Source organism: Strix uralensis, chromosome 4 (genome assembly GCF_047716275.1).
Source record: "Strix uralensis isolate ZFMK-TIS-50842 chromosome 4, bStrUra1, whole genome shotgun sequence".
NCBI lineage: Eukaryota > Metazoa > Chordata > Aves > Strigiformes > Strigidae > Strix > Strix uralensis.
In genome coordinates, this window is record NC_133975.1 from 123,671,991 (window position 1) to 123,699,687 (window position 27,697).

The 27,697-nt window shown below is 45.6% G+C and overlaps 1 protein-coding gene across 1 annotated transcript in view; it reads right to left on the reverse strand.

Annotated features, from left to right (window-relative positions):
- RTN1 (reticulon 1) overlaps positions 1-27,697 on the reverse strand; it is a 119,712-nt gene that overhangs the window by 17,315 nt on the left and 74,700 nt on the right. The window lies entirely within an intron of this gene.

Here is a 27,697-nt window from a genome sequence, read left to right on the forward strand (position 1 = left end):
GTTAGGGGGGGAGCAGTGTTTCCTATGTGGCTGTATGGTTGTGACTATTCACGTTCCAGAAATTTCTTGAGTGATGAAATCTGGTGTTTTCTTCATTTTTTTGAGAGGGGCAAACTTTAACCAACCCCTCCAGTTTTTGATGCCCCCCCTCTCCTCTGCCCAGACGGGTGAGGTCAGGGAGCAGGCAGGAGAAAACCAAGGTCAGGATCCCACCCCAACAGAGCAACCCCCATTTTGCTATTTTTTGCAAAACTATTCCAGAAACAGAAGAAAATAGCAGAGTACCCACACCACGGGAGATCATCCTTCTCCCCCAGCAAGCACGAGCACCCGCAGGCACGGGGTGACCCACATGGCCCCCCAGGCCCTCATGCCAAGCCCTGCTACACCGGGAGACTGAGCACTGCAGGCTGCACCTGGGTTAGGGTGTGCGAGGTATGAGCGCTGCCTCCTCTCACTGCTCAAAACGCTGCATAAACCAGGATTTGAGGTGCAAGAGTGCAGGTATACAGGACAATTTGTGAAAAAGTGTGTGCTCTCAGTAGTAACTGTGAGCTCATTAATGGCTCAATTTTAACACCAGCCTTGACACTGCTCCCCCGGGTAAGACACTGCCCTTGCCTCAGTTTCCCCATCAATAAACCACTATAAGTAACCTTGCAGAGATGTCATAACTAAGCAATGGCCACACAGTACTTGGTAAATACTTGGAAAGAAAATGCTTTACATCCACCCAATCTATTTGCCTTTTCAGATTTTGGTGAGTGGGACGACTATTAATCACACAGAAACTCTCCCAAAAGTCACCCCATCTCACTGAGGAGTGACCTGAGATACAGCATATCAGACTTGGCCCAGTCATCACTGGCAGAACAATCCTAACTGGGGACCCCTCAGCTCTGAGGCTGTATTTAATCTTTTAGATCATGATAGTTTATGAAATAATTTTACTTCAGACATGTTATACTGAGTTTTATCTTTTTAAAATGGAAACAGACACCAGCACAGACACAGTGGGTCATGTACACATCAACATGGGGAACAGAATTTGAACCTCTCTGCTCTTTTAGCTCCAAAACCAAATGGTTTTTAATGCCTGAGTTAACAGAGATCTCCTCCAACTGGCAGTAGTAGGTCACTTATACTTCCCTCAGGTAACTCATCTCAGAGAAGAAAGCCAAAAATTAAGGAGAGATTCACCACAGTGTGATCTTAACCTTTACCTAGGAAACTCTGCTGGGATACAGAGGCCAACAACTATTGTTCATGTTTCAAAACTGGCTTTGAAATCCCCCAAAAGACTTGCTTAGGCTTGAATCCAGCATCTTCAGTCCCCTAACAGGGAAATAATTAACTAATTGGTGCAGAACTGGCTTTAATTGTCATTGCATATAGTAAGATGAAATAATCTACAAACAATGTTACAAGTCTTGATTTTGTGTTCTTCCTGGCTTTGTTAAAAAATGAAAGAAACAGGTTGGCAATGGATGATTTCTCAGCATGGACTGATTGGTTTAGACCCTTTGCAAGAGCAGAAAATATCCCTATTGATACATTTTGTGGTTTAGACTCTTTGCAAGAGCAGAAAATATCCCTATTGATACATTTTGCCCTGCACATTGGTTGCAGCTCTGCAATGGGGTTCCCAGCACCAATCCAGAATACGAGGTATTTATAAGCAGTGTATATAAAACAGCCATCATTCACATGATACTCCTAAATCCTGGAGTCCCTGAAAAAAAGCTGAAGAGACCTCAAACTTAGTGCATCAGTGAAACTCATGGCTACTGGGCACGTACCACCAGCAACACAGCAGTGAGAAGACACAAAATCTCTGCTTAGTCTCACTGTAACCCACAGTTCTCAGGTATAAAAGACAAATTCCTTTTGGACAGAAGAGTGGTCCATGTACATTTAACATCCCAGTGTTGTATGAAACAGTGATGATATCTCCTTTCCTTCATTGCTGGTAGGGCTTTTTCTTGCCCCAGACTTCAGGTCTCCATCTCCTTCCCCAGGTTACTAAAATGAACCATACCATCAGTTTTCCCGCTTAAATTCTTACATCCCTTTGGAAAAGTGTCTCTTCAGACCTGGCCTATGTGGTTGGGCTGTCCCATGCCACTTTCAGAGCTATTTTAATTCATGGGCACCAGAACCCATCACTTTACCACCAGTAACAAGAACAATGCATTTGTGTCAGAAACAGAACTGAACTGGAACCGTGAGATGAACATACTTAGGAAATGAGAATGGGCTAAGAAGGTGTTCCAGCATGAACTCACTTATCCCAGGAGCTGAGTCAGGTGAGGGACAGAGGCAGCACCTGCAATTAACACTGTATGTGTGTCTACATAGATGTGCACAAAAAGTTTAAAAAAATCCCAATCAGCACTGGGATGGATCCAGGACTAAAATGGCAATTGATAAAAAATGCATTTCTACAATGAGAATTTAAATTATGCATTCAGTAAGCAGTGAGCCAGAATTAGGACCAAGCAGTTGGCCATCAATAGACTGAGAGTGAGAACTACTTCTTTGCTACAGAACTAAACCAGGACCACCAACTAAACATTTACTGAGCAGATTGGAAGGCACAAATAAGCATAGCACTGCCTGGATCTTAAAGGGGTGAGACATGCAGAGGTCAGAGATCTTGGCATCTACCACAGGATACTGCAGTGTTGAAGGAGCATTTTCCTGTGATCATGAATAGAAGCAGGATTAAAAGCAGTAAGTGGAATTTACTTCCCTTCCCTTCACAACACTGTCCATGTGAAGGCTCCTTCTGCTGCAGGATGTTACTGAAACAATTACAGATCTTAAGATTTTGTAGTGAGGTCATCTAAAGCTCAATATTGATGGCACAGGCACAAGCCAAGTGGATTCATCAGTATTTGCCTGTTAAGTAGCTCTGCTGGAGACAACGACCCATGTATGTAGGATGTGTGGGGCAAGGACTCGGCAAAATAAAGTACCTGATTGTTTATAGCCCATCCAAACCTCCCAGTGAGGGAAACCTCTGGCCAAGTTAACACAGGAGTAGGGTATTGCTGTCTGCCTCATTTCTTTCCATCCCTCCAATGTCAGCAGGGATTGCTGGATGAGGTGCAGATTGCAGCTCAGCAAAGGACATGGGCACCCTGCCACGGTGTGTGGGTCACCAGGGTTGTGCTGCTTACAGGGACACAACAAGCCCATCAGGACTAGCTCTCCAGCCCTACCTTGCTTCCCTCCAAAGGTCCTCCCACTTCCCCAGTGACCCAGCCTGCCAGTGCACCGCTGATGAGCTCTGATGAAGTCAGAGTTAGCAAAATTTAAGGCTTTTTAGGTAAATTTACTTGAATTGACATAACAGTCCGTAAGATCTCAGAAGTACCCACTGTTCTACCATGGAAAGGATCACACATGGCCCTAAACTTCAGGGCTGTCCCTTAACAGTCCTGCTGGAGGGCAAGGTGGAAATCAGCATTGGTTTCAAAGAATGTTTAATGATAATAAATTCAAAGATAGAGCTGAAACCATCGCCAGTTCTGCTCTAAGTGCAGTGACTTTGAAGACACTTTGGACTCATTATGTTTTCCAGAACAGCGCTCTGCATCGCTCCGCGTCAACGCAACGTGGGACACATTGAGGGCAGTGCCAGATCTGCAACGTGGTGCTGTAAGATCCTGACATTTAGCACTTTAGGAGAACAATAGCATTAAGGGAGATCATTGGGTTTTTCTTCTAAGCTAATTTGTTCTTAGTATTAGCAACAAAAATAGAGGGGATGCTATTTTAAAAGTTGCATTAATATGTTCCAAAGCTCTGAAGAGCAATGGGGAATTTTTGCCTGAGTACTCCATGCCAAGGGCAGCCAGCAATTACATTTTCGTGAGGAGGCTGTCAATAGCAGAGGGATGGGCCAGATCCTGGCTCTGCTCTCATCCTTCCTGCTGTCTTGCACTCATTCTTGCACAGCACATTTTCTGGGCTGCAGAATCGCTCTGAGACAGCTCAGGTGAAAGGCCATGAGCTGGGAGATGCTGACAGCTATTGCAGGTCCATCAGATCCACAGTCTAGGTGGTACATAGACAGCTCTGGCCTTGCTGTCTTTTGTCCCAGGTCTTTGGTATTTTCTCTTAGTAGACTTAAGGCAGTGATGAATTAGTTTTTTTCTCAGGTCTTTAGACAACAAAAGGAATCAATAAGCTGGTAAAAAAGACAATATGGTCTTAAACTGGTGCAATTTAAGTCCGGAGCCAAATACTCAGAACAAAAGAAACCCATGTCTCTGCATGTCACATAATGTTCCAGCTTCCCTGCAATTTCTTTTAGCAGTCTTGAAATGCCTGGGTTTATGAGGGTTTTTTCAAATCATCAATCAAAATATTTGGGTTATTCAAAGGACAAGAAGTGTGTTTTGAGATGTGTTGCTAAACTTCTGCTCTGCTGCCTGTTTTACTTTCTGCTCAGCAGAACTGTTGTCCATGCCCATTTTTGCTCAAAGACTGAGGTTATCGTAAGGCCTTTGGCAACAACCATGTGACATGAGTCAAACAAGTGGGTGAAAGAATCAGGTGAGACACACTTCGCACTTGCTTTCATGCCTGGGAATGAGGTGGTCTTTCCTTGAATAGTAGTTAATGAGCCATTTCAAGGGAAGTCTTTAGATTTGGTGCTATTGTTAAGAAACAAATTTCTATTTTGGATTTTGATCCGCTGATGTGCAGTCCCTCAGTGAACCTGGCACAGATCCTCTTCAGTGGCCATCCCAGAGATGGCTGGCACTTCTGCAGTGCCATTTGAGCTCAGTGACTACTGTAGGCAACAGAACGTCTAACACATAAGAATCAGTTTTGATTTACTCCTGGCTCTTCAGCAGTGGTTAATTTCTCTTGGTTCTTTAATGTTATTTTTGAACCGTGAGGATCATAGAAATGAAGGCTCTATTCCTGCCATTGACCTAGAAAAGTCTTTTGATTCTTTCCAGTGGGACTACTTTTTTCAATTGCTGGGAACCTTAAAATTGGGTGTTTCTCTCCTCTGGGGGAGGTAGTTGGTACATCTTCACTCCTCCTTTAAGATTTGATCAGTAAAGCTGATGAGACCCTAAAACTCATTACAGCGGACTCTTATGGTGCTTGCAGCCTACCCCCATTTTCCAGCCTGCCGCTTTTAAGTCTGTGCTGCTAAATTTTTCTCTCTTACAGCATTGCTGGTGCTGCAGCTGGCATTATTAATTCCATTTTATTAACTGATCTTCCTAATGGACTGGAAGACAAAAGAAAAGACAGTCTTGAGACCACAGCGTGGCTGGGCTTTGGGAGATCTATGTTCAGTTCTCACATATGCCACAGGCTTCCTTCCCTGACCTTGGGAATCATCTCTCTTAGGTCTCTGGGTTTGCATGGTCTGTTTAAATTTGGGGCATCTTCTGCTTTTTAAGCTTTATTTCTGCAGCACCCAGCACAACATCTGCTGCTCTAGCAAAGGAGCCTCACTCATTTTTGCAATACAACTTGCCGGCTGGTGTTACTGGCTGTCATTCTTGGGCAAGTGGAGATCAAGCAAGATGGTAAAGATGAATTGGGACTGCACTGCTCTTAGAAATGGTGTAATCCTGCCTGGTGCTGTGCAAGGATGCTGGGGGACAGAGGAGTCTCCTCTTTGGCCAAGTATGCCCAGAAGAGATGAAGAAGACACACTTTTAGCAAATTCTTAAAGCAAGGTCTGGTGGCCAGTGACTGAGCTGGGGAAACGAGGCCTGGACTTTGCCACATGGGTGTGTCACAAGCCACCAGGGATCCTGTCCCTGCCTGGGAAAGGTCCTGCACTGGGAGCAGAGGACGTGGCCCCGGAGCAGCTCATGTCACTGGCTCTCCCCCTGTGTTGCTGGCACCCTGCAGGGCAGGCACAGCCCCTCCGAGCTGCTTTGCTGGCAGGAGGAGGCAGTAAGAGGCAGAAATAAAGAGTGTGAGCAGGGACCACACCAATACAAGCACGCAGGCATGCGGGACGGTGGTGCAAAGTGAGCGCCATGCCCCAGGCAGGCAGCCCTGCTGCGAGCCCAGGCAAAATGCCACACCAACACAGCTCTGCCGCACAGCAGCACTTGGCAGGTCCTGCCTGGTTAAGTCCTGCCCTTCGCTCCTCTGCACACCCAGGTGCTGGGCTGAGGCAGCTCTGATGCAGCCCCAGGAAAGATGTGCCCACAGAAATGCCAGAAGCCTTGCTTCCAGTTTACAGGGGCTGTCCCTCGCTCCTGCCCTACTGGGACCAGACCCAAGTTTTGAAGCTCCAGGTGCCGATGCAGGGGCTGGGATGTTCTGTCCAAGTGCAAAATGCAACTACAAAATTAAACCAACAGCCTGCAGGCAGAGGCTCAGGAGACTGATGTTTCATTTGCAGCAGTGCCACAAGCCCTTAATTCAGGCTGGGATTCTCAAAGGCAGCCAAGGGTGCTTGCAAATGGGCTCTGGTTTGCAGCGTTTCTGCTGACTCCTCTCCCCCTGTACCCAGCACTCCTCTTGCCAGCCCAAACCAGGCAGGTGGGAGAAGGTGCAGAGTGACTTACTGAAGACCAGGCCCCTTTCCCCAGCCCCCATTCCAAAAAAAAGTAATTTTCTTTGGGGAAGGGAGCCACCCAGCAGGCCCTGAGCTGCTCACCCCTCTGCACTATGCTGGAGAGCTGCTTCAAGCACTTCAGCATGGACACCTTTGCATCCCCCACCACTGCCCCCACTGCGCAGGGGGCTGGGAGGATAAACGCATTAGTGACGGAGGTGTGAGGATGCTGTGGCCAAGCACGCACCAGCTCGACCAACAGACAATTGTCATGGCAACCCCAGCTTTCCCCGGAAAACAGCAACAGATCACTAATACACTGCTGGATGCAATAGCCACAACCGCCCGCTCCATGGATGCAAGACACCTGGGTACCAAAACGCTCTCTACAAAGGGAGGGATGGCACTTGCTGAGCCACAGCTCTGGATCATTCTCAGACTGGGAAGTCAGCTGCTAATATGGAAAAAATCTTGGCCAAGGTTGCAGAGGAAGGGGAGACAGGGCAGGCAGGAGCAAGTTAGAAAGCAGCCGCTCCTGTCCTGGGCAAATGCAACCCTACAGCACTTGCAAAGGTGATGGAGGAGGCAGAGAGCATGGCTGCTTACTGCAGCAGTGCTAACAGTGCCACGTGGCACGAAAGGCTGATGAATGAGGAGTGCATTAGGACTGTCCAAGGGAAAAAAAACAAACAAAACAAAAGGAGAAATGGAGGACATAAAATACCAGTGTGTAAGACAGGTATTTCAGTGCAAGGCTGTGGGAGGAGGAAAGCAAAGACAGAATATGAGCAAGGCTCTGGTGAGAGCCAATATGAGCACTGGCTAGAAAAATGCTTTGGACAGTGAAGCAGCACTCTGATTTTTAAATGTTATTATGGGCCTCTGGGGTAATTAGAAGAGTTAGATCAAGAAATGATGTGCCAGAAGTGCTGCCTGGGAAGTGGTCAGAGTTGTGTTTGCTGGGGAAATGAGCAGGGAAAATGGTTTTGTGGGGCATTTTAGGACATTGGCTGGAAGAAGAGTTACACAGAAAAGCAGTGATGGTTTGAGTACTGGAGGGGCTGGCCCTGCCCCAGCACGCCCCCTCACAAGGGGGAGAGGGAAAAGGAAAGGATGGATTATAAGTACATATCTTATAGAAGATACCATAAGCAAGGTCAAGCAAGCTTCCAGCATCAAATCAGCAAAATATGCAATGAAAATCCACACCCTGGAGCCAGCTCATTAGGAACTTAACATCAGTCATCCCTAAAACTAGGTATCTTGTGCATACTGATGCAAAATGAGGAAAAGGAGAAGAAAAAAATGCAGAACCCAGTTAAACCTACTGAATTTATGGAAATGGGTTTCTCTCTGAAAAACAGATTCCACCTCTGAGTACTTGAATAACATGTTTCCTTGCTCCCCCTCTCTGCATACAATGAGAAAGTCCTGATTTGGATGCTGACGTTGAGTATCTGAGAAGAGACAATTTCATTTCCCATTCTTAAGGCTGAAGGATTAAAGATAGATCAGCAAAACTACTTCACATTTAGAAAACCAAACTAAAAGGCCTACGGAATTCAGATTTCCCTGATACCGTTAAACACCATAAACCACATTTTCCTGATTGCTTCCACAAAGGAATGATAGTCCTCTCCTTTGGGACGAGTGTGAATATATAATAAGAGGTATACAGTGAGTTTGAATGTATATATGTAAAATGGAATTATTTTGTCATCTTTATCAAATAATAAGCACCATGAAAGTTCACTGGACAAAATTGGACAAGGGAAAATGTCTTCCTGAGATCACAGTACCTTTAACACTTTGCTTCAACAATCAATGGTACGTGGATATGGTAGAAGTAGCAGTAATTTCAGAGTAACAGTGTAGATTTGTAGAGATACAGAAATAGCTGTTATCCCAGAGCACTGCACATGAACAATATGAGGTGGAAGGACAGCATATGATATTTTCTGCATGAATAGTGAATTCCCTCGCAACAGGTTTGGCTTTTGCAGAAACTAGAGAATTCCAAAGAGAATCATAAAATAGGTCCGGGCAAGCATTGCAAAAGGTCTGTTGGGATTTCTGAACTGTTTTCCCCAAGTGTTTCACTCCTTGCAAACATTTAAGTACATGGGGCTTTGCTGAAACTCCCTGACTGAGACAGGTACCAACAAATACCCCTTTGTACTATAGCAGATATTTCATGCTTCATAAAAACATCCAGGGACCAGAAGCACAAATGATATCTCTGTGTCCAGTCTAAGGCTCTTGCATTTCATATGCCAGATACTTAAAATTAATTTATTGTGAAAGAATCAGAGATAAAACATAATGGCATGACATTAATTTTAAATTATAATAACCTCAAGAAAACCACAATCATTGTATGTGCAAACAAAACAAACCGAAACCCCAAATCCAAAGGCCATGTTTTGTTTTGGTTGAACCTCACCTCTCACAGGTACAGTAGCCATGATCAGCTGTTGCTGAATGCCAGGCAGGTCCCTCAGTCCTGCTGGTCCTCAGCACCTGCAGGTCTAGGCTTTGGAAACCTCAGCCTGAGTACCCCCAGCTTGGAGCTGAGAGACATCAGCCCTCTAGATCAGGATGTCTAGTACTGGGGGCCAGAAGAGAAGGGATTGTACTTCATTTTGGAAGCAGAAGCTCTTACCTTTTCCAAAACATTTGCTTTTAAACTGTGCTTTTTTTTCTCCTTTTTTTTCCCCACGTTGCCTGACATTTAAAGTGATCAAAGTTTCCTGTGAACCACAGCTTCTAAGTTTCAGATAAATATAGCCACACTGCTCTGCATTTGTTTGTTTTCCTCAGGTTGCAAACCTGCAGTGAGACCTACGTATTTTGGAGCAGAGAGAGATGCTGCTTCTCACCACGTGCTTCAGCAACCGGGGAGGAGCACAGCCCTGCGTGCAGGGTGCAGCTCCGCGCTGCTTGCAACACGGGGTTCAATCCTGCTCTGGCAACTCAGAGTAAACTAACCAGCAGCCCCCGTGCTGGCTCGAGGAGTGTGATGCACAGAGACAGGCTGCTTATAGGGGTGCACAGAGGGGATGATGGAGGTGGCCGTGGCTGAGCGTTGTGACATGCCCAGCCCACGCTGACACACAGGGGGACAACCCTCAGCCCCTTGAGACACAGTGAAGCTCTGTGGGCTCCGGGATAATGATGAAACCACAGGGAAGGGCAGGAAGGTCCTGGCTTCCCCTCCCTTGCCCACCCACACATACCCACTCAGCCCAGGACAATTTATTTAGGCCTTCCCATTAGCTGGGAAGTAAACGTGGCAATTACTCTGCACATCTGAAGTGTCAGAACCCTTCAGCACATTTCCCTGAAGCTAAATAATTAATGAAGAGCTCTGATTAACGTGAATCTTGTGGAATCATCAGACAGCGTGGAGTGACATTTATTTTTACCTCTCGACACCTGAGACAGGGCTTTGTTAAGAGGCCAGGGATGGATGGGCTTCCCAGACGCCAAAATGGAAGGCTGACCTACAGCCGAAAGGGCTTGGCTTGGGGTTTATTTTGGAAAAGAAGGTTTCTGCCCTGCTTTGTGCTCAGGCTGCCACAGACAGAAGCAGCCTTCAAAATTCAAACGCTTTGCAAGTGATAGAGGATAAAATAAACTTCTTTTCCATGCAGGAAAGACATTCTGCAGAAGTAGCACCCAGCAACTCGTTCACCTCAGTGTCTCATTAGAAGCACCACATCTAAGAGGCTTTTTTCGCTTTCACCAACAAACAGGGGTCAAGTAGAAGATGCCGGGTCTGCAGCTGCCAGGTGTGAGGCTCAAACCCTGCACACCAGACTGCCACAGCAGGACCTGGCTCCCATAGCAGGATCAGGCCTGGTGGAGTCATACCTGCAGCAGCGGGTTTCCAGCTTGGCCTCCAAGCAGCAGAGTGAGCTGGTGTCCCTGTGGGGTGAGAGCCCTTCTAGCGAGAGACTGCTGCATGAGGTGCAGGAAGAGCTGGTGGCTGTCGCTTAAGGTCCGTCTTCTCCTACAAGTTCGTTCTTTCTGAATCAATTCCCCACACGGAACATGCCAGTCACCCAAACAACTGTATTGAGCCCTGCCTATGTCGCCTATGTCATGTAGGTCTGTGTGAGCTGCTGCCCTTTCCCCAGCCCTCCACTGTTTTGCCCTCAAACTGCAAATAATCTGTTTTATACCACGACCCAGGAAGGAGAGAGGCTGCCCAGTGGACACATGGAGCTATTACATGAGCAAATTGGGTATCTTTGGGGTCCTGAAGTGCAGAGGAGGGTATGATCTTCACCTCTCCAGGGAGGAGATTAAGGTAAAACAAAGGGATTACATTAAAGCTGAACTCTCCTGACCCCAAATGCCACAGCTATAATGACACCAGCTCCAAAACCCACCATCCCTGCCCTGCCTCATGCATTTCACCTCTGAGCAGCAAAGGGGCATGTTCACATGCTCAGGGAAGATGCTTTCAACCTCTGCAGCAACACCAGTCAGGCACCTCAAAAAGTTGCCTCTCCCTAAAGGGGTTTTCTCCTCACACGGAGTTTTGTACAAACAGGAGGTAAAGGACTCCTTGAAAGGAAAAGCAAATATTTTGGAAATCATGTACTTTAAGTCTATGCCTTGTTTTGCCTCATCCAACACATGTTTCCATGGAAGCATGGAGGAGGGAGCGGGCAGCCTGCGGCTGCAAATCACAGTTATCTCACTGTGCACTGCCTGCTCCTGAGTCTGAAGAGACAAATGGATCATTAAAAATAAAACAAAACTGAAATTTAAAAAATCCCTTTTGATAGTTGATAGCTGATATTTAGTGGTCTAATGCTGTTTTTAGGGACAGGGTCCAAGCGCATCACAGATGAATAAAACCGAACTTGGGCTCATTCTCAGAGGAAATGGAGTATGCGCTGAATAAAATGATTTTTGTTCTTTTGTTGATGACATTGGTGTAGTGATTGTGTGAGCACAGAGAATGGCAGCACAGAACACAAAGGGAGTTATATAAATGGAAGAAAAACATGTTTTCAGCATGGTTTGGAGGAGTGCATTGCAGAGAGAGACCAAAACAAGGATGGTTTAGGAAATACTGATTGTTTAGGAAAATTGAAGGTTTATCTGTTGATCCAAACCTAGTTCTGATCTCAGGAGTGAGTCTCTTGAAGTCAGTCTGTTTGTCAGTCAGTTGCTCTTGTCAACATGTCCTTTGAGCAGAAACTTATTTTTGACTATAACCACAAAGTTTTCCTGGCCTTAAACTAGCATCTTGAGGCATCACCACATTCAAATAAAACATGCAGTTCCTAACATCTTGCAAGCGTGCTGCAAATACATCTTGCTGCTGAGCCAGGCACGTTTCACTGGGAGTAATTACCATATATCCTCAGGTAAGAGCCGCCTCTTACCCAAAATTTGCACTCAGCGACTTGAACGCAGCCGCTCCACACAGCTGCTCTCAAGCAACTGAGCTGGATCTACCTGGTCGCTTTTTGCTGGCTCCCAGCAAGGTGGCAGGGCTGATATATGTGCAGCCATTATGTGAGCAAATGCAAAATGTCCTTCTTGCATTTACCCCCCTCAGAAAAATATCTATCTGTTTTACAGCAGCCTGTCTTCTCCCAAAAGGCAGTGGAATTTCTCACCAGCAGATATTTTTTTTCTTTATTGACTAGCGGGCAAGAAAAATTACGCACACTTAGAATTAGAAAATATAGTTGCAGACTCTAGTGAGTTAAAAATCCTGAGCTTTTAGTGCTTGTGAGATTTTCTCCCCACAGCTCCATGTAATGGATTTGGAGCTGTTCTCTGTAGCTGCCTGAATGCTGAATTTCTGAATACTGTGATCAATACTGTATTGAATATCAATACCTATGACCTAATGACAGCTCTGTGTGCAACTATTACTTAAGTTTAGTAGATAGCTTTCAGGGGGAGAACAGCAAAAATTGAAAGAATAGGTCAAATCAACTTGAGTTTGTTAGATACTACATCTGAACAGGGAAATAGGTGAGATGAAAAGAAATCTATTAGGAAAAATGAAGGGATTTAACTTGGGCCAGGACTGACCCTATTTCCAGAGCCTGCAAAGGTCCCAGACAACTCTATACCAGCAAATCGCAATGAGCAAATGCAGTATCGGCAGAAGTATCATTCTTGTCTTTTCTAGCCTGTGAAATTCATTGCTAAATGGGGGGTTCAAGCCAGCAGACCCAGACAGGGCAGGGCCCTGCAAACACCTTTACACACAGGCTGGAGGCAAAGTCTGTGGCTGTACCAAGTACCAGAATCCTGGCAGGAGCTGGAGAGAGTAGGGAAGCACTGGTTTGGTTTTCATCTCTGGTTAGTACTTGGTTTCTTTTTTCATTCCACCAACAGGAATTGCCTGGTGGTACTGGTTGGTACCATGAACTGTGATAACCCTGGATTTCTTCCTTTTTTACAAATATGAACATCAAATCATAATAGTGATTTGTGGCTTGTTTCTACCTATGCCACTGATGAGTGAGCTATTGAATGTCCACTGGGCGCAATGGCCTGAAGGTGAAAGTCTCCTGTATCCCATTCCCAACCCTGAGCCCATGAGGACAAGGCTCTGCAAGTTTTACAAAACATGTAACTCGGCAAAGGAGTGCACCTAAATTCTTGGACCAAGTAGGAATGAACCGGAAGGCGAGTGGAAAACTAGTGCAGATGAGTCTGAAGGATATCAGAAAAGCGTTTGTCTCTAGACAGCGTGAGATATTGATCTGCAGAGTCACACAGCAACACACACTGGATAAGAAGCATCCAAAATACATCAGAAATTGGCTGAGGGAAAGGGAGAAAGCTGTCAATATAACCAAGCAGTGTGGCAAAGAGAGGAGGAAGAAGGAGGCTAGCAGGACAGCTAGCGCTGAAGCCATCCATGGGTGTTTACCTCGTACTGTGTATCAGTGACCTTGAGAGTGATACCATTATCTAATGATGCCAAATTGTAGGAGGCACAGAACAAATTAATTACAAATGGGAGATTAGGCTTACGGTCTGATAAGCAGCTCATGGAGTTCAATGAAGAGAAGTTTTAATGAGATTAAGTGACAAAGCCATCACTTAGAAGGAAGCATTAAGCAGACTACAGACAAGGAGAAAGAACTGGGGGCGAAGGCAGAGAACTATTAAAACCATCTGTGTTATTAAAAGAAGAGTAAACAAGGCCTGTGCCTCTCAGGGAGAAATGGAGATGATAGTAAGGCGTGCTGGCACCACCAGTGGGAACTCTTCCCTTGAACGTTATCGTACACAGCATCTGAGTCAGGCACGGGGGGATATGGATGGAGCGCAGCAAGGGAAACCCAGCACACATTTGGGACGAACACAAGGAGCAAAGCACTGGCTGGCTTGGTATGAATTACTGCAAGCAAGAGCCCTGAGAGAAGGTCCAGAAGGCCTGGGTTACTGGGGGACGGCAATGGGTTGGAGCCAGCTTGATGGAGAAGACCTTTGCTGTGGTCCACTTTAAGAGAAAATACAGCAGAGCATCGGATAGTAGCAATCAAGGAAAGAAACAGGCTAGCAGTTAATATTTCAGGCTAAGAAGGGAAGCTCTTAAATAATAATAGATACTGCTAATGATAAATAATTAAAGCAGACCATTTGGTCCTCTAGCCCTTACATAGTTCCGTTCCTCTAATGTACAGCAGAAGCATCATTTATAGTACGTGGCAGGAGGAATCATGCACTCGCACGGACTGGCTGTGCTTCATCTCCTACCAAACCTGCTGCATCCTTTTCCATGAGCTGTATTTAAAGCTGAGTTCAAATAGAACATGAACGGGAACAGCTTCAAATCAGACTGATGAGAGACCTGGGGTGTAAAGGCAGCCCCATCTTACCATGCAGCAAACATGTGCAAGGGTAGGGATTGGCAATAACGTCACCTGTTCACGTTACCTACAAGTAATGGGCCAAAACAGTTACTGAAGGGGAGGAGAGACTCATCTCATCTTTCAAGGGAGGTGGGCAGATTTCTGTATGTCTGTTTTATAAAGCAAATATTAGACATGTTTCCTCAGCTCTCCTGTTCGTGATGGGACAGATGCAGTCAGGGTATGTGGGGCTGACTGACACTGCTGGACATGTAGTGACTCACCGGCACGAGTTTACCAATTCTCATTTCTCAAATGGATCCAATTAGGGAAAATGTTTGGGAACAAAGCAGAGCAGACCCCATTCCCCTCTCTTGTCTCCTCTGTCCCTCACCCTTCACCTACCCCTCCACCTGAAGGGTAACACCACAGCGAGGGGATTGAGGGACTGAAAAAAGAAGTGGGCACCAGGCAAAGCAGAGCCAACACAAAAAGGTGGAATTTCCTGGTTTCATGCATTAAACAATCCTCATTAGACTGAAATTCATCCCGTAAACTCTCCAAGGAGAAGACCTTACTGCCTGCTCTTATCTCGGCTAACAAAAGATCCTGATCTTGACTGGGTCTCCAGGCACTACAACTAAAACAAGATCTAAAATCAATAATCAGCGCAGAGCTTTCTTTTTCCTTACGAAATCAAGGGGCAATTTGTGTATGTTAAGAAACACATCCAGCACTGCAGCCTTTCAAAGTCATCTGCTATTCCCCTGACTGCTCTTGCAATGGGGATTATCTAAATGTGGATCCCTGGGTGCTCTCTGATACACAATTCCAGTAAATATTTACACCCCTTCTCTTCCTATTTTGTTTTGAAATATGCTAAAAGGATGCACAGGGGGTCCCTCGGCATTTTACAAACTCCTCACTTTGGTCAGCAAAAGTGAAATCCTGTGGGAGTGACAGCCGAAAGCATGTTACATTCTCACCTTTCTGGAAAGAGTCAACCCTCTCCAGTTTGTTTAAAAAAACTGCACAAAACCAACGTGGCAGAACCTTCTCCAGTGGGGATTACCCAAGTTAAGCTAATAGAGATGGATGCTCCCGATTTCTTAGGAGCTACCACTGAGGAAGGGAGAACCAATCTTGGGAAAACACAAGCCTTGGTGGTTTAGGATGCACATGCTTCGTGCATGCTTCCTTGTTTGTACCTCTTTTTCCCGATCCAGTGCTGAAAGGGATGAGATGATAACTTGGCTCACATGCCTGGTCACACCTGGCTTGACCTGGATGTGAGATCCCAAGGAAACCCCAGCACAGGCTGGGTGGGGGCTCTGGGTCCTTCCGATGAGTCCCTGTCCTGCATGATGGGAACCAGGATCTCAGGGCTCACCACAGCACACCCCAGCAGGGACATCTTTACAGGTGGGTCAGCTACGAACCCCAACTGTCACAATTGTTTTGTGGCATTTGCTGGAAGTGGATGGATGGTCTTAACCCCGGGTGTGAGTGGGGCTCAGCTCTGGTGGAAATGGCATAGGGGCTTGCTTTGCTTTCGGCTCTGGAAACAGGAAGGAGCATTAGACTCTGCAGGAGCACAAAGCAACCAAGGACATGGTATTCACATGCAGTTGAGCACAGCTGGACATGCTGATGTTGGCTTTGCAAAGGCCCAGACAGTTCCTGCTGTGTGTGTTTCTGTTGCATGATTGTCCCCTTGCCTTCTCTGCAAAACCTCCATTAAGCAGCACTGGGAACTCTCTACTGAGCAAGCACAGAGCAGGGAGGAGGAGATGGGAAGGTTTAGGTATGGAATTATACATATAGGTATGATACATATCTATGCCTGACTCAAATCCATGAATAGAAACTGCAGATCTGAACTCCACCCTTGCCCACAGGGCAAAAGCAAAGCTTGTATCTGAATAAATCCTGAAAATCTCAGCTGCCAGCATCTCCAAATCAGAGCAACAACAACAGGAGCTGAAGCCAAGTGCTCTGATTATTTTCTTCCAGGATACCCAGGAGAGTTCTGCTATATGTAGCAGAGCCATTTACATGGTGTTTGAGGCCACATTTCTAGTCTTAGCAGACAGAGAGGTGCCAGGAAACAATTCTGCTCCCCAGGCAGGCCTTAGACCACAAGCATAGACAGGCCTGTGAGTCCGTGATTATCACATTGATCTTTTCAGCAGCCCCCCATGAAGCATCAAGCATGTGTTAGATGGCTACTGCTCCTCCCAGATACTCCCCTTATCTACTGCTGTGGGTTGTTATGCAGTGAATACTGCAAAGGCAATGCCTCTGCTCAGACTGTCCCAGAGAAGATGATCAGATCCTAACCATGCTAAAGACAAAGCTTCAGATTCCTCCCTTCCCTCAAAACACAGTGGTGTAATGCAGAACAGTTTGATAAAACACTGTCCCCTGTCTCTATGGGATTTGAAGTGGAGGGAAGAGGAGGGGATACCTGCAGACAGCTGCCCAGATTGGTCAGGGAAAAGGGCTCTCACCTGGAGGAGTACTGGGGGAAGACACTGCAAAACTTGTGACTGAGTTTTAACCAAGGATGCAGGAACAGAAGAAAACAAGACACCTTTAAAAGGGATAAGAGGAGATGAGGTCCTTCAAACAGATCTGACTGACAAGGGTTAATCTTCCAGACTTAATGCCTCTACCTGCTATATCACAGTTGCCCCATCAATGCCTTTGGCCCTAGACAGCTGCCTGCTGGCCATTCCCTACTCTTTGCAACACCTCCCCTAAAAGGGAAGGTCTCCCATCACAAACTGAGTTAATCTGGGCCCACAAACATCACCAAAGTCACACCTGTGTGCATGACCAAAACATTCAACCTCTCCTTTACAAAAGACTTGCACCTGGCAGCAACTGGCACTTAAGAGGTGGGATCCCAGGCCAGATCCTCTTGTGAAATCTGTGACACTGGCTAACACATTGTTTGACATTTTCTCTCCAGCCCCCTCATTTATTTCCCTTTGCATTGTCAGTTTGCCCAGCCAGCTCAATGAATAATTCAGCACCGTTAAGCACGTGCCAAAGCAGCTTAGGAACTTAGTAGGATCCGTTCTTTTCTCCATTTAAACTTCATTCCAACATAATCTCCCCTTCCTTGCTGCTGGAGGAGCAAGATCTACAAGTAGAAAGCACATCGCTATAGCTATATGGAAATATATATGGAAATCACCCCTTTGATAGAAATGGTGTGCTGCTAACCATTCTGCTCGATGCATGGTGCCTTGCTGCTCCTGCTCAGTGCCACTTTGAATGATGGAGAAACCTGCTATTTTTCTAGAGACATCTACTGGATGTAAACGTCAATAACCAGGCAATAAGGATGATCTCACAAACCACGATTCAGAAAAACCTGAGGTCATTTCCCAGTTTTGTTGTGTATTCCTGGTGTTATTGCAGTGAAATCAATTCATCACACCAAACAAATCAATTAATTATATGATAAATTAGTCAATCTCAGTCCCTTTTTCACCAGCTTTCCTAGACAAAGGGTCTTTAAGATGCGTGCGCACGTGTTTCAGCATCCCATCTGTAAGATGACAATATCATCTCCTTCCTCGCTTTGCCTGGAGATTTGAACTGTTTCACTACCCCTCGCTGCCAACCTGCAGTGCCGAGAAAACGGGGGCTCCCAGCATGGACCAAACCTTCAGGTTCACTGTTTCTAGTAGTCCTGTCACTGTGATTGAACCATCTTTACTTCAGTCCCCCAAAACTGCTCTACTCAGACTCTTTCCCTGCAAGGACTGAGGGCTGTTTCTCTGGAACATCAGACATAACTGCACACACAATTTCTGACCCAGTTTGCATGTGCAATTACCATGTCTGAGAGCACCAGGCAGCAGAGTCAGCACATAATATCCAGCTGCAATAACTGTCTGTGCAAATAAAGTGTATTGGTGAGTGCTCATTTCAGAAGGCACAATTGCTACTATGGCTATATTAAATCCCACTCATTTTATGTCTCCCTGGTTGGAGCAATAAACCTTTCACGTTCAGCTAAGGGTATACATGGGCCTGCTGTTTCAGCAGAAAAGCTCCAGCAGCTCCAGTGCAGGCGTCTGAGACAAACAGTTGAAGGCAGCCCATTCTCTCGCTTTGGGAAGTAACTTCCATTCTTTGGAAAAGCTCTTGCACTTAACCTAAGCAAGTAAGCATAGCTGCTCGTGTTTCAACGGTACATTAACCGACAAAGTAACCTTCAGAAATCCTGACTATTAATCTCTGCTGGCTTTTCTGTAAGCTCTCCTACCCTGCTTCTTGTTCGTTGCCCAGATACAGACCTTGTTTTGTGGATGCTATCAGCATTTCATTAGGATGTATGCAATAACTTCCCTCTGCCTGTGTAAGGAACTGTCTATAATTCTAACAGAGAGCAGAAAAACCTGTCTGTACAATGCCTGCCTCTGCCAACAGCACTCACTGAGGGAGCATAGATCCTAGGTTGCTTTTAAATGAGTCACTGTGAAAACAGTGTCTCTGGGATTGTTAGAGGCTGGATTTTCATCTTCACCACTGTGGATCCCAAGTAACATCAAGCAAGGCAGAGGGTTTATACCAGCCAGGCCGTGGGTGGTATCAGACCTTGGAAATCTGCATTTGTTTTTTCCCTTAAATTTTGCAATCTCATTGCACCTTCTATTCAAAAGATAAGAAGCAATTTTAAAATTTCACATTTTGCTCATTTGTATGAAATGTGCTGCTCCAACAGTGATTACATCTAGCCGGATGATGCAGCAACACCAAGAGCAGTTTCCCTGGCAAATTACTCTTTAGGATCCAGTTGAAGGGGGACAGTCCTTACCAAGATTCCTACTTTACCTGCCAATCTGGATAGTCTAATGCCAAATCCTTAATGCAAGATAAATTTGCTGCCTTGGAAGCCTTCTCTCTCTCTAAGATACAGCTTTTTGCAAAGGTAATACCGATTAACTGTGTCCTTTTTGTGTCTCTCAAGTTATCCCAGCTCTGCAGGACTCCTGAGGTCACCTCTCACAGTAGTTTGCACTATAAGGAACTGAGCTGTAGATTATTTTCATATCAACTGTGACAAAGCTCATACAACTTTTCCAGTGATATCAGAGAATTGCAGGAAAGTACTGGAGGACTGGCAGCACCCAGGAGGACCTAATCAGTGCCCATGTTACAGAAGGCTCCTATGGGGAGCTGAGACGTGAAGCAAACTCCACCACCAGCTGAAACCTTTGGAAGAGATCCTTAATTCCAAATAAAATCTCACAGCACAAGTTGGGAAAGGGTTTCTCTGAGCAAGTGATACCAAAGGGCTTTCAGTGCATAGACCTGTGAGTCAAGTTGAAGCTGCAAAGAAGATAAACTCTAAAACGAAGTTTCTGGTAAAGCAAAGACCCTTTCGCCTAAAAGCAGCCAAACTGGCAGGGTTTTTTCCCCAGGAAATATTCACTGCTGCACAATGTGGCTTTGCAAATCAGTCAAGCTTTGTGTCTTCTGAGCCCTGAATATGCAGGAAACGAACACTCGGTCCTCTTGAATGGAGAAACACCTATTTCAGAAGCACAAGGATCTTTGTATGCCAGATTTTCATAAATGATGCTCATCTGGAGCCTCCCAGACTCAGAGCACTTTGTGAAAGCTATCATCACTACCAAAATGATAAAGCTTCACTTTCATTGCTAGAGCTGATTTAAGCAACCTTGACATCACCAAATGTCCCCACCACAGGCCCGTGTGGAGGTAGAAGATTATCGTCATCCAAACCAACCTGTCTTCTTGTAGCATTAGGTTTTTTCCATACTTGTTTGTATTCTTCATACACAAATTAAATGCTGTGAAAGCAAAACACCAGAATGACCTCTCTGATACAGTTCCCATATAACCACTGAGCTGCTGGCAGAGCAACGGGGGGAAGACAAGATATCTGTGATATCTCTCTGGAAAAAACAGTGGGCAAAATTGACCAAGTTGGGTAAAGGACAGGAGAGTTAGAAAGAAAAATTACTGCAGAGGACTAAAACAAAAGAAAGTGGTAATCAAGATAAGATTAAGAATCAAAATGACAAAAAAAACCAGACACTCTTTATTCAGGGGGGAAATCAAGCCCTTTGAACTGTTGGATCATTGCATGTCCCCTATTTCCTATATTGTTCTGAACTGACATGAACACAGCAGCCTCCCTAGGAAAAAAAAAAAAAAAAAAATCCTCTTTTCAGTCAGTATTGCTATTATGTCCCAATCAGCAGTGCACTCTCAGAAGCTAAGAAAAAACACCAGTAAAATCGATACCCACCTCCAGGTTTTATTCCTAGTGGAGATCTCCTATCGCACACCCTCCTTTCACTACAGTGATTCACTACATTAATTTTGACCTCATGCTATCTACCAGACACAAATAGCAGTACTCAGGGAAGTCCTTATTCTGCTTAACATCTGAAAAATTAGAGTGTTAAGCCACCCTGAAACAGGCAGAGACGTTCAAAAGTTTGTATTTCACCTTTCCTTGAGAACTAGAGATGTATTTTATATCACCAGACCTTAATCATAAATCTAAATCTGACCTGAAATGAGTCCAAACTCTACATTTGAAATAATCAATAAAACTGGTGAAAACCCTTGATTCCAGCTCACAGACTACTGCAGAGGTTCAAAAGCACTTCTAGCAGATCAGAAAACAAAATATTCCAGAAGTTCCCTGCAAAATACTACATTTATGATAAAATTGCATTAATGGGCAAAATATTTAAAAAAAAAAAGTTTTATTTTCCTTCACCTAATTTGTTTTATAGTATATAAATTTCCCTAAGCACCTTCTGAGCTAAAAATATGAATTGGTCTGGAAAAAGCTCTTTAACAACATTACAGGAAAGCCTTGCAGGTGGTATAACTTTTCCCCTTCATTATATACTGCATTATGCCCAGAATAAAAATCTCTTCTTCCTGTATATTCTGTCAGCCACAGAAAAGCTATCAATAGGTGTTAGATTTCTCTGTCAATAACAAATCTTTGAGATTTGCTGGGAGTATCCAGGCAAAGCATCTCTATATCTAGGCATCTGGGAAAAACTGGCTGCCATAAGATAGTCACAGCCTTGCCTGAAAGCTGAGTCATTGATCACTGACACCAAGAGACACCGAAAGGGACACTGTGTCAAGATTTTGGCTTCTAAAAAGTGTTTCAAATGTGAGTGATTCTGCAACTGAAGTTTGTCCACATGAACAGAAAAATCGCTTGTGAGCAGAGCAGTTGTGTCCTTGCAGCCTTCCCCAGGAGCAGGATTGAGCCAACCTTGGTTGCCTGGCTTGGCAGGGCATGAACATGGACGTGGACATGGACACAGGCAGGGGCAGAGCAAGTAGTGGGCTTGTGCAGCCCAGCATGCGGAGATAGGTCTTCACACATTACACATCATTCCTCTTTGGGCCTCTTCTCAGCAGGTTCCTGTTTGTATACAAGATACCCACCAACTCACTGTACTTAGCTTAGACTTTGCCATTCATGGCTTTGATATTTAAACATTTGACATAAGCATCAGGCACCTGTATACAGTCAAATACAGTCAAACAAGTAGCTTTTCTTTTTTTCCTACTGGTCATGATGTAATCTTGACCTGGCAGAAACATTTTATAAAGACCATCTTGTGTCATATCTATCAGAAAGGTCTGTATACTTCTGTTTGAGTGCTACAACTTATGACAGTTCTTCAGAGACGGTCCTTTGCTCTTGAAGAGAAGATATATGAAAATGGAAGGATAAGGCCTATAAATTTTTATAGCTTTGTACTTAACTTGCACACAGGCAGTGGAGTGGATAGCAGTCCCAAGAGAAGACATGATCCTCCTACATTAAGCTATGTCCAATTTTAAAAGCACCTCTGAGCATCCAGTCACTGTGTTTAAGATGCTTTGACACATACGCGTTAAAAGTTTGACCTTACCCAACACATGGGGAGTAATTTTCACAAGCACAACTAAAAATCGGGGGAGGAAACAGATTCCAGAGGTAAAATGAGCCAAATGCTCAGGCTATGGACAACACAGGCTGTGATCTGAAGGGCATGAGATGTAGTGAGACATTTCTGAAGGTCATATCAATGTCATGCTCTGGTATATGTGCATAGTGCCAATCATGAGAGGGCATCATTGCATTTGGTGGTTACTGATCCCAGCCACCGCCCCAGCAAACCATCATTTGGGGAAAAGAGAGAAGATTCCCTGTTCTTTGCTTTGCTCTGATCCTTTCCAGGGCTCAGGCACCTCCTCTAAGTGACCGGTCCTCACTTAGGAGACCCTGCTATGTTCCCACCAGACCAGGACTCCAGGGAGAACCCCAGAGCCAGCACCCGACCATCCATCAGCTCTCCTTGTCCCCTCTGCAACCACTCCTGATGCCAGAAAGTGCTAAAATCACTCCTCTCTCCCTGAAAAAAAAGAGTCTGGGAGGAGTGGAAGAGAAATCATGTACAGCACAAACCTGCTGGTGTGCACACTGCTCATTTCCACCACCATGACCTGTATGTCTCCAGGTTTCTCCAGCTCAGCTCCGGTTGAGTTATCACAGCTTGATGGTTATAACAAGCTGTCATGTGGCAGCTGAATTGCATTAACTGCCCAGAAATAGGGAGGTGGGCCGTAGCCTGCTGCAAAGGCAGAAACATTTCCAACTGCTTGGCCCACAGTGAAAAACGGTGGCTGTGAAGTTCCCTCTCCACCTCCATGGGCAGAGGAACATGTCCGTGAGTTGCTGCTGGGGCAACTCAGCTGGGATGGGGAAACTCCTCCAGTCAGAGTGGCTGGAGATGGTGTTTGGGGCCCCACTGCCTCGATCGTTTGAAAGTCTCTGGAGTGAGACCCCATAAAATGAGGCCATCTGAATGTGTCTGTAGAGTCTGTGTCATCACAGCTCACTGTTTATGTCCTATCACGTGTTCAGAGTCATTTTTTGGATTCTTTGAACAGAGTGAAAGCAGAATTGCAAAGCAATCTACCAATCCACTGTTAAACCTACCAAAATACCAAGAATGTACCATGGGAAGGTGAATTCCTGTATGAAACGATTCTCAGAAAGAAAATCACCCCTCACTCCTTGCTGCAGCTCTGCATGCCTCATAGGCTTTGCTTCCATTTAAAACTGTTTTCTTAGCCTTTATTGATCATTTTTGATCATTCTAGCCAATAAATAGCTAATTGGTCATTTTTGCATAACTTTGGGTTGCTAGGCCACAAAGCCAAGAAAAAACATGCATCAGAACAGAGAGACAAAAGCAGACTGAAGGACGCCTTAGCTGCATTTTCTCCTGCCCACCACCTTAGTCTTAAATTCATCCCTGACCTTACATCAGGGCAGTCAAATAGTGGTTTGAAAGCAGAAGGCTGGCCTGAAAAACAGACTGATTGCCAGTGCTCCAGGTGTGTCCCTAGCACGGGGTTTAGCAATGCAGGTGTCATTTCTTCCTCTAAGACCCTCTACACTTAAGCTATTTCACTGGTTTGCAACTGAGAGTGCACATTATTAGCTCCTAAAGAGGGTAGACTGGGGAAGGGCCATGCATACAGCAGAGTAAGAGCAGATTTGTGAACCAAAGAGGGCTGTGTAATCAGACAGCCCAGGAGAAAAAGAAACCATTTTGCTCAGGTGACGAGTCCAGGAGATTTGTGGAAAACTTGTAAGTCATGCCTGCAGGACCTCTTCCACTCAATTCTGCTCATGGTTCTTGGAAAACACCTGTCCCCATAGATTCATCTGCTCTGCATTAATCGAGCAAGCCCACTTCAGCTGGCATTCAACCATCTGAGCAGTAAGTCATTCAAGTTCTCCATTTCTCAGAAACGTGCAAGACTATCATGGTTAACTCCCATTTTTTCCAGTAGGCTTCCCCAATCCTTCAAAAGTTCCTCCATTCCTGTTATCACGCAGAAAATTAACAGTCAAATTAGTCCAAGTAGGGAAACATGGTCAGCACAGCCTGCTACAGAAATCTGAACAGACATTTCCAAGCAATACAGGAGAGATCCCCCTTGCAGCAATGGAACTCAGTGTTGTGCTGCTGCAGTGGGCTCTGCAAGCCCAGTCCTAGGCTGTAGGGCAGGCAAGGAACCCATCATCAACATGAGGATGGACTCCATGAAAACTCCTTCTCCAATTTGCTTCAAGAAGGATCCAACCAAGGTAGAAAAGAATGAAAGGAACAAGACGACAGTTCAGAAAGCTCAAAAACATGAACAGAGAATAAAAACTGAAGAAGCTAGAATTGCTTAGCCTAAAGTAAAGAAGGATAGAAGAATGGTAACTGTTTTTGATAGATGCTTGGGAGCTGGTAGAGGATCTGCCAACAGAGGCCTTTCCAAATGAGTCACAAGCATCTGTCAAGAGTGCTCTACCAGGAATCCTGTCTGTGGGCCAGGAGATGGGCTTTCTGGACCTTGTGAAGTTCCTGCCAGCCCACACTGTATGAAGCTACATTGAGTGGTATCTCTCCTTTACCCTGCTCTGCAGTGTGCCTGCAGCTAGTGGTGCTGAGGCGGCACCACGGGCCTGACCCAGATTTGCAGGCTCCAACTCTCAGCTACTCCTAATCCTCTGCCTTTGCTGAGAAGATGGACAGGTAGACAAGGCCCTGAGCAACCTGACCAAACTGCTTTGAGCAAGGGGTTGGACCAGAGACCTCCACAGGTCCCTTCCCACCTAAATTATTCCATGTGGGAGGCAAGCACACAGAGGTTCACCAATGTACTCAAAGATTTTGTGCCAAGGCCAGGCCTAGATTCACATGTTTACTTCTCTGAGCAGGTTTTACCCCACTCCTCCTATAGCACCACAAGGTGAAGACACTCCAGCCCCAGGCATGACACCCATCTCCCCTACACCTTTTCCAAGCAGGGACTTTCCGAAGGATGCAAAGCTACCGGAGCTCCATAAAAAGCAAACTGAAGCACGCAAAACAGATGGGCCAGAGTGTGGAGGCACTTACAGCAGATGGCACTAAAATATTAAACTAACATTACCGTATGCTTAAGCCGCGGCCTGGCTTGCTGCTGATTGCAGAGCCAGCCCGGTGAAAGCACGCAGATGAGAAATGAGCCTCAGATTGCTAAATCACCCTACCAAACATCGCCTTCCCACGGAAAAATGCCTCACTAGCAACTCCTCCAACAGCAGGGACGTGCTAACACGATGCAGACGATGTTTTACTGAACAAAAAGCATTCCCAATAACTTAAGGTCTCTCCCAGATCTATGCCGGAAAACCATCTCCTTGAGAAACTGTAAAATCAGTTTGTCTGTGGCACTGAACAGGGGCGGATGCAGTGAGAGATTAAAGGGGAAAAGCCCACACTGCTTTGTACTTCTCTACCGCATGACAGCCCTGGACACCATGGAGTGGCACGAGAGGCACCAGGGAGGAGGTGAGACATGTTCTTCAACCCAGGGCATTTGCCAGTGTCACCCCAAAACCAGAAGTGATCCTGACTGCAGCTTGTGACACTACCTGAGAGACACCAGGCCACCACATAGAGATGGATGGCTGTGAACCTTGGTGTCCTTCATGGGTGCTTAGAGCCACAGTAGCAGTGAAGGGTGTGAGGTAAGGACACACTCTTGTAGGGGACTAACCAGATTAATGCTACAAAAGCCTTTCATAAGGCATAAAATTCAGGATCCCTCATAGTAGGGTGGCATAGGACTATGCTGCGGACACCATTTTAAATGGTGAATTTTATTTGACTGCATTTCCAGCAGGACCCTGCTTGGAGCCTGGGTCCTGCCAGTTGTGCCATCTAGCATGTGAGTGACAGCACAACCCCACAGGCCCAGACCTGTGTTTTCCTCTTCTTATGCTAAATTTTGCCATAAAATAGAAAGAAAATGAAAGTGAACATTACTATGAATGTCCACATCTTTTTCTTTTTTTTTTTTAACCTGACCTCAGACATCTGATCTGAAAGATAACAAGCTGCTGCATGTTTCATTAAATGGATCAAGCAGAAGGAATGTCCTAATATTGTCATTGAGGGAGAGGCTGGAGAGAGACATGATGCCCCAGCATAAGGGAAATCTCTGCCCAGTACCCGGTCCCCAGGCTGTGGAACACCAGCATGGGGTAAGCCAGGCCACCCTGGCAGAGAGCTACTGACAGGCATGGCAAGAGAAGACAGAAAAGGACTCAGTCAAAATGCTCCTTCCCAGTGCCTTGGTCCAGGCTTCTTCTGGGCTTCTTGCAAACTGCTCCAGGACAAAAGATGCACGTTTCCAGGACAGCAGATCTTTTCTGAAATTTCCTGCATGCCCAAGCCATGTGCAAGCCCAGCCTGGATGTCACCTGGGCTATGCAATGTCACAGCACTGTGCAGGCCACACCAATTAGTTGTATTATTTTCCAAAGTTTGTGAAAATCTGTTGTAAGACAGTGTTTTCTTAGAACAAACCTAAAAACCAGCATTCCTTGCTCTGGCTACTGGAAAACACAAATGCATCTGGACTTCCTTCTCTGTGACGGAATATTAGAAAAAAAAAAAAAGAAAAAGAAAAAAAAAGAAGCTGAGCTGGCAACCTCCTTTCCTGCAGAGCCACAGCCAGATGTGCTCTAAGCCCTGTTGTATAAGGGCTGTGTCCACCTCTGGGAGGAGATGCCAGGAGTGATGGGGGCAGCAACAGCTGAACAGTAAATGTCTTGCTACAGCTTTGCCTTCCTCTCTTTGCTCTGCAGGAGGCAAAGGAGTTGGTAGCAACTGCACAACTCTGGTCAAAACCAAGCCTGTGCTGCAGCAAGCAATGTGATCTTTCTGACCCTGCAGAAGAGCAAGCGAGGCTGCTTAGTGGTTAATGACATGGGAACAGCTTCACTCTTTCAAATCGTGATATCGGCTCCAGTAAAATGGAGGTAGGAAGTCACTGCTCATTTTTGTTATTGCCACTGGATGGCAACAGACGTTAAGCAGAGACATTGAGTTATCACTGCACAAACCACACAAGCACTTGCTGTGCTCCACCTTGTTACTTTAGGAGGATGCCCATGATTTCAGCACACCTAGCAGACACACCAGAAAGGTCTCTGAGAGATTAAGCCGCAGGCTGGCAGCAACACAATCAGCAAGACTGTTCCTGGGGTCAGGCTGAACTCTGGGTTTTCACTTTGCACAGCTCCTCCATTTCCTAAAGTGTGCACTCAAAATCAATTTTTGTCTTGCCAGCCCGGGGCAAACTCTTCTGATGAGCCACTCACAGTATATTTAATGCCATGCATATGAGTAAAAAACTCCTTGGTGGAATTACAGTATCACACTGTGAAATGGTTAACACCTAC